We start from the raw sequence: 14,519 nt of genomic DNA, 5'->3' as shown, positions 1-14,519 counted from the left end.
ATGAGCTAACATGCTGTAGCCTTCATGCCTCACCACCACAACCAGGCACACTGCTGCCTCTCTTTATATAGAACCGACTCAGCTCCAATCACAGCGGTTCTCTTGAAACCATTATCAGCAGAGTGAGTTACTTCAGCAGCACACACCCGATTTCTACAGCGTGAAATTCATACACGCAGCTGTTTGCACACGGATTAACTGACGTAATCAATGTACAATAGGAGGTAGGTCTTTTACAATTCAAGACAATCAGTCTTTTACAATTATTTTTTAATCATCTCTGGTACATGAGATAAAATGTGGTTTTGCAGCTTGTGTGTACATGAAGCTTTAAGAAACACACAGATCTGAATAAGGATAGTAGTAATGACTACTGTGGCGTGTTTCATCTGCAGTATGTTGTGGTCTATAGGGTGCTCTATATAGTCTATATAGATGCAGCACCACAGCTCTGGATGGAAGCACACGCTGACAGACGGTGAGTGGCAGATGAAGCTTGTTGTGCTCATCATGACTGTTTAAAGTCTGTTTAAAGGAATTCCTTTACCAAAAATTCCCAACTTGACTGTGGCCAGCCTCACGTCACAGCAGAACATCACTGGTCTTTTATTCAACAGCGAAACTTAACTTGACTTGTTTCTGATGCAGTGTAAATGAAGCAGAGCACTGAACCGTCAGCGAGAGATCCAACTTGATTCAAAGGTTTGAAAATACAAATCACAGCGTAGTGGAAACAGATGAAAATAAGCATCATTGACACTCAGATTTGTCCAACTGTCTTGAGAAACAACTATTTCATTAAGTAGAAATAGACTAAATTACTTTAAGATGTTTATTTTTCACAGTTAATTCAGAGCACAGATGGTGGCGGAGTGAATGTTCAGCAATGCCGAACGTTTGAGAAAAAGCCAAAAGAGTAAGTGAGTCATTCACATGGCATTGTCTGAGGACGTTGGTGATTGGACATGAACTGTCCCTGACACTGGGGATGTAAAACACTTCCACTTAGGAGACTCCAGGTGTCGCCAAAGTCACCGAGCCTCAGACCGCCGATTTTACAGGCGTCAGATTCGAGCCACGACCGGAGTTGATCTTCAGTCAAACAGATCAAACCCCTCAACCACGTTCACCCTTCCCTGTTCCTCTGACGGCTCGCTCCAAATGCAAACACTCCAGAGGCCGGAGAGGTCAGATTCCCCGGCGGGTTTGAACCGTCTCATGCTCTCTGCCTCTGGTTGCAGACGGGAGCGGCACTCTGAAGGCTGAGGCTGAGCACTTCCTCCTCTACACTGGGAAACATAATTTCTCCACCACAACAGGCTACCACATCCTGTACGATAAGAGGTGCAAGAACACCATGTACTGTGCATTACTGCAGCACACAAACAAACATGACAGTCCAATAACGTAATGTAAACTCGCTTTGATTAATGACATACAGAGTGTGTTGATATAATAGATAATAATAGATCATCGTCATCATTATTATTATTATTATTACTATTACTATATATCTCTATGAGTGAACTTGCAGTATGCAGTGTGTTCTCTCTCCTCCTGCTCTCCCTCTTTCTTTCAGGTTATTTGACGTGGGGTTGTGTGAGGTACTGATCCACAGTCAGTTCATTACCTGCAGTAGATTCAGATCAGCTGCCAGTTTAGAGAAGCAGCAGGAGCGCCGGTACAGAAGCTGAGTGACGAGCTGCTGTTTGGTGGGATCTGCCAAAAAGTGTTTCAGGCACTTTAAGATGTCCCCAGAATAAAAGCTGATATTATTTTAAGTGTATGTTTTATTTTGAATATTTTCTAAGTGGCTAAAACACTTTCTGTCTTTCTCTTTTTGCTGACCTCGTCCACAGCAGCTCGTCACTCAGCTGCTGCTGCTTCTCTAAACTGGCAGCTGATCTGAATCTGCTGCAGGTAATGAACTGACTGTAGATAAACACCTCGACAAACGAACTGCCACCTACTACCACTACTAGTGTGTAACATGGGATTCATGTTACCGTAGCTTCGTTCCCACGAGTCACAATAAGGCTTTACGCACCAAGTGAAAAAAAAAACCCCTGACATAGTCTCCAGGGTTTTATCTGATGACATCATCAGGGGGTCTATTTTTCAAAGCTGTACTTTTTTTTTTGTAAATTTCACATTTAAATGAGTGTGTGTCTCTCACGGCGAGAGAGTTATTACTGGGGCTGAACAATGTGCAAAAAAAAACAAACAAGTAATCACACTGCGATTATTTTGACAGATACTGTGATTGTGATATGAGTCACAATTATAGTGGGAATGGTCGTTTTGGCATCTCACTCTCACTGGAAAATAAAAAACAAAAATTATGATAATGTGTTTTTTTTTTTTTTTTTTTTACCGGGGTTTATTACCAAGCAAACATGAATATGATGTGCCGAGGCGTCTCTGTAGCACCGCCACGCTTCATTTATGGTCAGCTGTGACTCATTTTACCTGCAGCTCCTGCGATTTGGATGTTCAGCCCTAATTATCACCTGCGCTGCAGTGCCACTTAGCACTTTAGCGTATTTCAGCTAATTGTTTTTGTGCCCCTCGACTCAGCTCACATCGGCTGCGTCTCCGGCTCCCTGTCCAGGACAAAATGGCAGACGGACACAGCGACTAACTGGTGCCCAGAGCCCAAATAAATGCTAATGTTGCTCAATGTTCTGTCACTGGGATGTCATAAGTGACTGTTAACAGATTAGCATTAACAACTTTAAAGTGGCGATGACACGTCAAAACTGAAGCAGCAGTGACTGAGATCTTCTGATTTTCCAAAACAACCTTTGGAGGTGCATGAGTAAATTACTAGAGTGCCTCTTTAATTGCCTTGATAAGGCTTCATGTGCACTGATGACAGACAGCAAGGAATTCATTAAAGAAGAAAAACATGTCAGCCACGATTTTCAAAAGAAATCTTGACAGAAGTTCTAAGGAAATATTACTAATGATTAGACACTTTAATGAGAAATGACGCGCAGACACACTGTCGCATGTTATTCTGTGATAAAGTGTTTTCGATCAACATATCTATTTAGAGATTCTCCAAGTTTCCAAGAAGTACTTTCAATTTGGCGGCCACATGTGTGGGTGGAGAGATGATAACAACATGAAAGGAAGTGCAGAGTGTTTGATCGGTGATTGTCTTTCACTGAGATACTGTAAAAGTGTTCGCTTTGCTGGTGGGGGGGGGGGGGGGGTGGGGGGCAGGGGGGGGGGGGGGGGGTGGGGGGGGGGGGGGGGGGGGGGGGGGAGGGGGGGGGGGGGGGGGGGGGCACTGATTTTTATAATACCGTCATTACTGTGATAAACACACGTTTTGGCTCTGATGCATGCTGGACTCATAACGCTGCATGTTTTGTTTTTTTGGGTTTTTTTGGGGCTTTTTGTGCCTTTAATGGACAGGACAGTAGAGAGACAGGAAATGGGGAGGCAGAGAGAGGGGGAATGACACGCAGGAAAGGGCCGTCCGAAGCGGGAGTCGAACCTTGGCCGACTGCAGCGAGGACTGTAGCCTCTATATATGGGGCGCCTGCGTAACCCACTGTGCTACGCGACGCCCCCATAACGCTGCATGTTGATTAGAAAGTTAGCGCCACTTTCGATGGCGCTGCAGGGCGTCGCCACATCACGTGACAGTAAAAGTGCGGCTGCAGTTCTTATAAGGGCGCTACAGTAGCTGCACCGACTCGGAACCAGCTCTGTGACGACGAGCTCTTTGCCCTGATTGGCTAAGGTCCGACTAAAACACATGAGGGGATGCAGTGTGTTTGATCTCTTCCTCCTTCAGACTCATTTTGTTTCATACGGGCACCAACACTAGAGTTTTCACCTCCAGCCAGAAACCTGTCAAAACAGTTTAGTCCAGGAGTTTGTTGTTGTAAAATAAGCAAAGCCTTTATACTTTATTTTATTTGTAACTGAAACACTGATTATGTTTGCGCTGAAGCAGACAGTGTATTATCCAACTACAAGTTGTATTTTCCTTGACAGTTTGACAGTCGCGTTTTCACAGTTCACTCACAGCTCACAACACCAGCATGGCCGTTACTACCAACTGTGACAACGAATCACATCACATCACATATGGGGCGGGCATCTGTTTTTTGATATGTTCTAATATCATGATATAATACAATTAGCATAAACAATAACAACAACAACAACAACAACAACTGTGATATAAAGTTTAGGTCGTATCGCCCAACCCTTCTTTGCCATTGATCCAACAAATCAACATGGACACTTCTTCATCACGTCACTACAAGTTACTCTGAGGTTAATATTGAAGATGCAACAACACACAATAAAAATAAAACAAAATAAACAAAATTGTGAACACTTGTGGGTTACAAGTGTTCACTCACAGGCCTGAGGTCAGGCAGGAAACAGGAAACAGGCCTCTGATGGCGTTCATGCAGATTACCTGATTATTGCTAACCGGTTCATGACACCAAAAGGAAAATTAGACTAGCTATAACCAATTAAGTGCAAACATTTTATTATCTTTTAGCCCAGTTGATCAGAAGTGAAAGACAAGAACGTCTTAAATCCTCCTGGTGTCCTGGCATTTCACTTGACGTGCGTACTGCAGATACCATTTGCTACGACAGTGTATGACCACACCGACTGTGAGGCGAGCGTTTTCTTTTTACAAATGCCCGTTATCAGTCAGTTTTACACACTAACCTGTAAAACCTTTTTTGCCAGCACTGATCTCTGAAAGCACAATCCCAACAATACAAATCATCAAAATATAGGGCAGAAGCTTGAGGCATAAAAGAAGTCAACATTCTTTGGGTCTGACGTAAAGTTAATAAAAAACACATACGCTCTGAATCAGCATCGTCCACTTTCAAACCAGGATTGCTTTTCTCTGACTGCACTCTTCTGGTGAGCCATCACCAGAGAGCATCCTGTAGATCAGCAAGTGTCAGACTGAGAGAGAGCAGGCATGTGAATGACTGGATGGAAGGTTTCACTCTCACCATGTTCCCACTGCCACATCTGCAAACAGTTTCTTGCTGAAGACATTTCTTGTAAATTTAGTTAAAGGGGGGGAAAACACAAAATGATTCAGTTTCCCATGAGAGTGACACATCAACTAGAAGCCATGGTGGATGATTTGTGAATGTAAGCGATTCTAATCCAACGCACGTTTTGTCAAATTGTCCAATTCTGAGTCACTACAGCCCTGGCACTGGAAACAAACAAAAGTGGCCTTGGACTGAGTTACACAACACGGTTACATCCAATCAGCAACAGGGGGCGTTTGCGCTGGTGTGCAAGACAAAGGAAAGAAGAAAAGAAAAGGTGGTAGTGCCACTTTGGGGATTACCCTGTGATGATGGTGTGAACTCCACAACATAATCACATTTTCAAGAAGGTGAAATGGCTGAGGAGAAGTCGGAGAGGAGAAGAACAAAAATTGAAGAAGTGCTATGATCAGGCAAAGTGCAAAGAGCTGCGTTAACATCAGGTAGGCTTTCCAACGCCGGAGACTGCATGGTCGGGTTGGGGAAGAAATTCAGCTCTGGACTTGGGACCGGCCCGCACCCCGAATGACAGGCACACAAAGAGGGCCAGTAAAGAGATTAATGTAGACCGTAAAAACTTTTTAAAAATGTATTGATGTTTTGACAATCCGCTGGTCCACCAGGATTTGTCACAAAGCAATTGGATTTATTTGGTTGGACGCATAATTAGAAATGCTATGCCAGTTGACGTTACCTTCCTTGTTAGCTTAGCTACAAACATACGTCTTGTAATAACAATCCAAACAACTCTTGATAGTTTTTAATCCTATGTGTTTATTGGTGTTTAGTTTAATGACATTTTAAATTCCAAGGTTTGTTTTGTTTTAGCTGTGAGAAAGACTTTCCACTTCCCTGCTGTATAATTACCATTGGCTCCAGTGTCTCCGTCGTGTTTTAAACACATAATTACTTTTGAAAGTTAAAATTTGGCGGCAAAAATCAAACATAACACGAATCAGTCATGGTCTGAATGCCACATCTTATGTGAGGATTGTTGCTGGCCGTGTTCATCCCTTTGCCCATTTCGCTTTGTGACATTATTAAGCTGGAAGTCGTCCCACCTTTGGGATGTGGATGGAGCAACATGGAGCAGAATCTCAAAGGAAAGTTTCCAACTTTCTTATTGAATCCATGCCGCGAAGAACCACGGCTGTTTTTAGAGCAAAGGGAGGAACTACCTAGCGTTCCTAATAAAGTGCTCAGTTATTGTATGGGCATTATTACAGTGATTATTGCTTCTACTTGACAACATTTGGTTAATATTTTTCTTGTTAACCCTTTAAACATCTTGTCAGAATTTAGCAAATGCTGCACAAATCAGTATAAAAACATTTATACCAACTATAATCCAGAACCTGACTTGAAACTCTCACAACACGACGCCCACTGTGAACAATCAGTAGAACAAATATGTAAAACAGAGGCGGTAAATGTCACATTCACCTGTGATAAGAATTATGGCTGCGGTTGTTTTGAAAACTCGACAAAGGGCAACAGGACCTTACCTACGTTTAAATGTCAGCCCTCCTAACTGTCTTCAGTGGTAATCCCATTGTGCACAACATCTGCCTGCATCACCGATCAGCGCTGACAAGCAGCGGTAAACAATAACCATAGCCCTGACCAATATGCATCTTATTTGGGGGGTGGGGGAGGGGTGGTATTCAGATAAGAGTCGATCTTGATCTGCTGACCATTATGCCTGGAGCTCTCTAATACTTAATTTACGAAGCTACATCACACTATGCAATGCGATACAGGCTCATCATCATGGCAACTGGTATCACAATAAGGACAGCAGATGGTGTTTTCATTAAAGAATTCAAGCTGATAGAAGAATCAACCGAATGACTTTGTTTGGGGAGTCTCCAGTGCACTTATCATATTACATCAAGTTCTGGAGCTGCCGGGGAAAACACACACACACACACACACACACACACACACACACACACACACACACACACACACACACAGGCCAATGTCAAAAAGACTCCATGACACACAGTGGCTATCCAGTGCGTTTTAGAAATGCTACAGTCTTCCTGTTACGCTGCACAGCCATGAGCATGATCCCTCACTGGAGACTGAGGGGGCTGAGCTGAGCAAACAATACATCGGGGGGGTATTATGACCAATAATCCATGCGCTGCACGTAACGACCAGCAATGAGAACACAGGCACGGTGCGTGACGAACGGCTGACAGGTGGCACTAACAGTCGCCTGCATACCCATGAATGATTTTTTTTGGCGTCTTAAGTTATCATCATTACATTTTTAGCTGCGACACATTTTCCCATTTTGTGTGCGTGCGGATGGAAGCTTTTGTTTTCAGCCAGACGTCTCGTCTGAGCGACGCGGCCGTTCTGTCGTTCTTCTTTCTTTAATAAGCCGTCACATCCTGTATATTTCCCTCCCTGCAGTGTACTGTACACAATGCTGGTTTTGACACAGTGGATTTTTTTAGGGTTACGCAAGCGGGACAAATGTAGTAGCTACTTCAAAACAAGTTCAGTCATAAGTTTTTCTTTATAATTAGCTGACATTAAATCAGTCACAGTGAGGTTTTGAAGTTACTCGAAATGGCGTCAGTGAGTGCTGAGTACAGCAAGACGTACACTGCCTTTAATCAGAAGCTAAATGTGCCTATAGGGGTAGTAGTTTGAATTTTGGGCTTTTTTATAGCCGACATCCTGCTCTGATACACCCATGTGACTGTCAAACTGTTAGATAGATGGCCCTTTGATTGGAGTTTGGAGAACAAAACATCCATTGTTCTTAAAGTCTGATAATATTTAGCCGAGATTCATTAAAACTGGCGAATTCTTTGCTGGTTATTGTGAGTGAATATAGGTTTAGAAAAATATTAAAATGTGCTATTTAAAGTCTTGATGATGTTGGCATCATATGGGCTTTCGTCAAATCCTGATTTGAACTGTGACGTCGTCTGACAAAATCACCAAACACCTAAATTAAGGACGAAGACTGAACTGTGATTTCAGCTGCATTTACTTATAAACACCCAGAGAGAACAATAGAAAATCTATCTCTCTCTCTTTTTTTGTAAGTTAAGATAGACTATATTCTTATCTAGTCTGGATCCATAATAGTTTAGTCTTTATTTACTTCAACTCCAGAACATAACAGACTTTTATTAGAAGCAGGTCTTTATGTCTGAGTCCCTCTGTTTGATATGTAGAGTTGGTCACAGTCGTTAGTACGAAGCCTCGTTAACGATGACTTCTCTCTCTCTCTCCTGCTCTCTCCATCTTATGTTCAGTTATTCCCCTTCCTCCTTTAGTAATAATGATACATGGAATTAATTAATTATTTATTTGCTGTAATGGAGGCGAGGCTCAGTGTATTGGAAGTGCTCCTCCTCTTCCCAGACTGCGGCATAGAAGTACCGCCGAGACAGTGGCGAGGTGGTAAAGAAAAAAGAAAAAAAGGAGAAGGAAAATACAATCACATGTAGAAAACATCCTCGTGTTCAAAACATAAAATCCAAGTAAAACCGACACTGAGCAGCAACTAGAAGTCTGAATACGCTGGTTTCCACCTACGATCATTTGACTGTGTGCAGGGAGGAAAACCTGTCACACAGCTGAAATGTACAGTGTCCTGTTGTGCAACTTCCTGATAGTAGTGAGGGCATTAAAAAAAGAAACCCCCCCCCCCCCCCCCATCATGTCACATGTCACTGCCAGACTGGTTATGTGATAGGAAGACATTAATAGCAGCTAAACTTAGACCTCTTAGATAAAAATAGATAAAAATGCACAAGTTTGAACGAGGCTTGTACAAGTGTCGGAGCTACAAGAGAAATGTCTGTAATACAGAACCTCATTCGTTATTATTATTATTATTAACTTTAGACCTGAGTGTAATTCTGATTTAATTAGATCATTATGATTCTAAATGCTTTACATTGATTGTTGCTGAGGCCAGGGCAATTACGTCAGCTGAATAATTCATAATTAATGCTCTGACACAATGACTGAACTTTAACATTAAAGTGGCTACAGCTGATATTTTGTCATGGGAACATTAGTGTGTAATATGAGAGGCATCACACGCAGTGATGCAGCTCCCCTCGGCTTTAGGGAGATTTACAGTGAGTTTCATATGGAGGTGGATTTGTCTCAGTATTATTTGTGTGAACAGATCAACAACCCGAGTGCAAACGTGTGATCTGTAAATATAAAAACACTTTCTACAAATACAAAAAATAAATTTGTAAACTCACAAAAATATCTTGCGAATACACATGAAAAACATATCTGTGAATACATTCAGTTAATTTACAAATAAGTGAAAAGCATTTGTGAATATCTTCAAAATATTTCCATCATTCAAACAGACATTTGTGGATCAATCTCGCAGCATCGCTCTGGGTCCCTCCGATACGACCCATACCACTGCCTCCTGCCCGTGTGGCGTGATTACAATAACAAACACACGGACTGTACCGACAGCAGTGTACTGAACCTTCGTCGCCACGGTTACAACGATAAATGGTCGTGGTTTGCTCAGGTTTAGGCACAAAAAAGCACTACTACCTGGTTAGGTTCAGTAAAAGATGGTGATCCGTGTTAAGATAAAGACTTCCTCAAGGTTAGATGATCTTTGTTGTCACGGTTACAACAAAGTTTGGTTTTGTTGAACGGTCGAGAATAAAAGAAACATAAACATAAACCCGTGTTTAGTCGACCCGTCCGTCCACCACCTCCTTCTCCTGACGTGGACTCTGTCTGTCTTTAATCTACGTCACCGACACGTTTCCCCTTTACTCCTGTCATCATTACTACAACCACTAGGTGTCGCCTAGCAACAAAACCTAACTATGAGTCATAATAACCGGCTGCACAGACAAAGCATTTCACAACTAAAGACACATTCTCAAGAGAGTGAATACTGGACTTACATTCACTCAGGAGGCCGAAAGCATGAGTCCAAATGAATGATAATGTTCCTCTGTAACTGTTGGCTAACTGCTAAAACTAACACCACATCAGTTCTGAAGAGAATGAAATCAGTTTCATGTTCACGAATCGTCTCCACTGCCTCCATCAGGGAAAACAAAAAAATAAATCAGTTGTTGTAGGTTTAAATGTGAAGTCTGTATCGTGACCGCGCTGCGCTGGGATTCATCAGGAATCAACTTTCTTGGGGAAATCCTGTATTGAGATATTTTTACAAACTTAAAAACAAATTTAGTTTCTAAAGATTTTTGTTTTACACGGGTTTATTGCACTTAACAACAAACTGATTATTTTGGATGACGTTAACATGTATTTGCTGCATTATATTTATTTGCTATTTGTAATTTCTATTGGAGAAATATTCTCATCAATATCACACTGATTGTAATTTGAAAAAATCATGTCGCACTCAGAAGCCAAGAAGCAGAATAAAGACGAGATAACCGGCCTGGCATGATTCATCCTGATGGAGCCTGGAAAGTTACCAAGATCTGAACTTCATTACATTTACATCACAACTTTCAACTGCTACAGATGATATCCCTCTGTGTGTGTGTGTGTGTGTGTGTGTGTGTGTCTTGGCCACAGCAGGGAGGTCTAGTGGAAAGAAGTGCTGTGTATTGGCATTCTGCAGGCTGCAGGACTCTGGCTGTGTGGAATTGAGCAACATGAAGGTCTTACCAGAGGAAGTGGTGAACTGACTCCAGGCAGCGCTGAGGAGCTGCTGAGCTCCCCGAGAGAAACACCTACAAAAACACACACACACACACACACACACACACACACACACACACACACACACACACCGGTCAAGACTAATGAGCGACCAAGATGAAAATCACAGTCCAGCTACAAAAACCAGTCGGTCCTCAGGACGGCTAGAAACGAAGGCAAACATGCTGCCTTGACATTAAAAATGAACCTGAAGAACTGTGTAGGTTTTAAAGTTTAAATAGCTTCACACTGCTGAGGGATAAGGCTTCAAAAAAAAACAACCACAATCCAGGTGCCTGCCCATGTTTTTACCGCCTCTTTGAAATCGTGGCATTAGAAAAAAAATGTACAGCAAATAAACATCAGATTGAAGTAACGACATCAGTTTTAACACCTTTTCGGCTGAGTGTGTGTGGCAGGAAGTAGTCAGAGCACTACATCTATGACCTATATGCAGCATTTCCCTCAACAAAAGCAACTCCCACAGCGTCTTTCAAATGCGCTTTAACCTCTGGTGGTTGCCACATGTGGTTACAACCATAAATACTTCCCCCCACGCTGCACTAAGGGTGGAGAGATCTCAGTATACATTTCCTTTCCCTTTTTGGACCAGCAGCCCTCAAATGAGTCAATCTTTGTGTGTGTGTGTGTGTTTGTGTGTGTGTGTGTGTTTGTGTGTGTGTGTTTGTGTGTGTGTGTGTCGGCCTTTGAAGAAATGAATGGCGTTTTTATTTATTTATTTTGTGTGTGTGTGTGTGTGTTTTTTTTTTTTTAGGAGGAAAATGACCATAAATAAAACAACTGTGACAAAACAGGAACATGTGCAGGGAAGCACAGACTGTTTGACTCGGTCTGGTTTTGCCAAGAAAATCATTGGGAGTCATGTTAATTCCACGGTGAGATCTCAAGAGACAGAAAAGAAAAAAGAAAACAGGAGGTGGTCGGATTATGATGAGATCGAGAAAGGAAAAGCATTTGTTTGTCATTAATTCAGTGGCAGGACAGGACTGGTCATCTCCCTCCGACAGATGGTAATCACTTGTAATCAGACTTAATGGGCACTCTAAAGGGAACGCTCTTCCTCCCTCCCTGCTCCGCCTGTAGCTCTCTTTAACACACTGGTCCACGCACAAACAAAGCGCGCACGTGCACGTCGCGTGCGCGGCTTATTTGCAACTCATCCGGGGAATGTTAACGCCGCGCTTCCATCTGAAAGGGAATAATTGTTTTGATAATACTGTCTATCCACAACAATACAACATAATCAAGTCCTATTTGTGTGTGATGCTCATTTGCATATTTGCTCGGTTCATTTTCTCTTCAGGTCTCATTTGCATGCATTCACTCATTCACTCATTCACTCATTTGCAGTTGAAGCTGGTTGAACGGCACTTGTCTCTGTCTTCTGTCTCTCCATCATATTACGTTACAATACAGATAAACTTCACGCTGCACTTCTCATTCTGCCCACTGAAGGATCATTCTGGTTTATTAACGACTTGGGTTTTATTCTCGTGTCTTATTTCCTTTGGTTGTGATAACACTGTACGGTCCAAGCTGAGCAGAGACCCATGTCCACGCCACTCTGTTAGTTTTTTCGAGCGCCTCAAACAGAGACTTTTGGAGACGCTGGTGGCCGTATTTCAGGGGTGGTGTTCTGGTGTGGACGGGTAGAAACAGAGACCTCTGGAAACAGTGACGTAGACAACCGCGATCTCCTCCTGATTGGTTCTCATCAGCCTCGACTACCAGAGGTGAAAGTGTTACTGACCTTGTTGTCTTTGCTAGCAGCTGCTGTTTAGTTAACTTCTACATCTACACTAAGAGTCATTGCTGTCCCTTCTTTTGTAGTATTTTTACTGGTACTTCCTGTTTATAGCGGCTTGCACATGCCCAGTGCACGTGAATGGTCATGCATGCGATATGTGTTTTCAGGTGTGTTCATATGCACAGAGTTTGTTTCTGATACGGAGCAAAACTGGTCGTTTGGACAGAGATGAAAGTAGTGTAGATTTAGTGGCGTGGAAACTGAGATTTAAAATGAGCCGTCAGGACTTCTGGAACTTTGTGATGTCACAACGAAGCAGTCACCAAGCCCCGCCCACCTGGACCCACCATCCAAACCTTTACAGGATTTGGTTTCTCTGAGTGTTTTCACCTGAAATCTGCTTTATTTTTATTGGATCACTCAGAAAACAAGTCAGCCAATCAGAAGAGAGGCTCAGAGCCTCCTCTCTTCTGATTGGCTCATCGACCTGTTGTTACTAGAGCTCCAGAGAGAAGCCTGAGAGAGGAGATGTAAAACTACACTGAGATGGTTTTTGATTCTTTAAACCACAAATTTATCTTCTTATGGATCAACACTTCAAATAAAACACAGAAGAAGAAGAAAACTTGGAGCTTTAAGTAAACAACAACAGAGATTGCACATTATTGCACGTCATTATACATGAATATCATTTGAGCCTCAGCCTCCCTCCACCGTTCATTTCATCTGTGTGCTGCTTTTAAAGTGGATGAGAGGAACTCATGCTCGTTACCGAAGCTCGCCCCCAACTCCACTCGCTGATTATGTATTCCTTCTACTAATAATGTATGTGGTGTCTTTCCTGCATTGTGCCTGGCTTGTGCTACCGCCAATGGTCACCATTATGACAAAAATGAGTCGGTCACACCCACATGCACTTGAGCTGGGAGATAGCTCTTAAGCTCAGTTTCCGGGAAATGGGGCTCTGCATTTTGTGGTAAACCCAAAAAACACATACGATGATCCATCTGTGTCAGTAATAATCCCTCACTGCACAGAAGCAACAGTGTCAATAAACTGATGTTCACACCAAACACTTTGGGTAATATTTTCACTCTGTTTGCCGGACAGCTCGTATCTTATGCTCTGTCTGACTTTGTCTGTGCTGCGTTCCCAGATAACACCGACAGATAGTGGTCATAGCCAAATTTCATAGCATATGAAAATAATTAAAGGTCACATCCAGTCTAAAGGTCTCTGTCCATGTGATTATAGATCAGCTCTAGCTTCTATATTAATACTGTGAAAGTATCAAAGCCTCAGTCCACAGAGAAATGCACACAGCCTGTATTCAGAAACTGAGCCTTAAAACCAGCCGTCAGGACTTCTGGAACTTTGTGATGTCACAACAAAGCAGTCACCAAGCCCCGCCCACCTGGACCCACCATCCAAACCTTGCAGGATTTGGTTTCTCTGAGTGTTTTTAACCTGAAATCTGCTCTATTTTTATTGGATCACTCAGAAAACAGTCAGCCAATCAGAAGAGAGGCTCAGAGCCTCCTCTCCTCTGATTGGCTCACTGACCTGTTGTTACTAGAGCTGCAGAGAGAAGCCTGAGAGAGGAGATGTAAAACTACACTGAGATGGTTTTTGGTTCTTAAAACCACAAATGTATCTTCTTATGGATCAACACTTCAAATAAAACACAGAAGAAGAAAGAAAATATGGAGCTTTAAAATAAGGTCCAACTTGTATTGTAACTAGAATCTTCATGCACAGATTTTATAAATCAGTGTTTTCACTGTCACATTGATTGAGGCCTAATGCCTTTTCAGCCTTCATGTATTATCATCTATTCAGTTCATTAATATAATATATATATAATTCACATTAAGCTGAGGTCGTGGTTTTGTACCATTTGTTTCTACTCACTTCCCAGTGCCAGTGGGTGAGACGTCAACACACGGCAATGTAACTAGTTATGATCTTATTAAATAAATACATTAGGTTTAGCACACACA

General features: G+C 42.4%; 1 protein-coding gene across 2 annotated transcripts in view; it reads right to left on the bottom strand.

Moving 5' to 3' along the window:
- The window catches only part of thrb (thyroid hormone receptor beta), a 99,876-nt gene that overhangs the window by 30,428 nt on the left and 54,929 nt on the right, over positions 1-14,519 (bottom strand). Inside the window, exons 1-2 of one of the 2 annotated variants that reach the window (XM_022757264.1) lie at positions 11,146-11,158; positions 10,719-10,783 (exon numbers count right to left, since the gene is read on the bottom strand). The gene's annotated coding sequence lies outside the window, so the exon portion shown is untranslated. Of the gene's footprint in view, positions 1-10,718; positions 10,784-11,145; positions 11,159-14,519 lie in introns of those variants that run through there. The other variant, XM_022757263.1, reaches the window with a different exon arrangement.

The sequence above is a fragment of the Seriola dumerili genome, unplaced genomic scaffold (genome assembly GCF_002260705.1).
Source record: "Seriola dumerili isolate Sdu_G_001 unplaced genomic scaffold, Sdu_1.0 BDQW01000273.1, whole genome shotgun sequence".
Taxonomy (NCBI): domain Eukaryota; kingdom Metazoa; phylum Chordata; class Actinopteri; order Carangiformes; family Carangidae; genus Seriola; species Seriola dumerili.
Note: the sequence above shows the minus strand (reverse complement) of the source record. Positions and strands in the feature narration are given on the sequence as shown.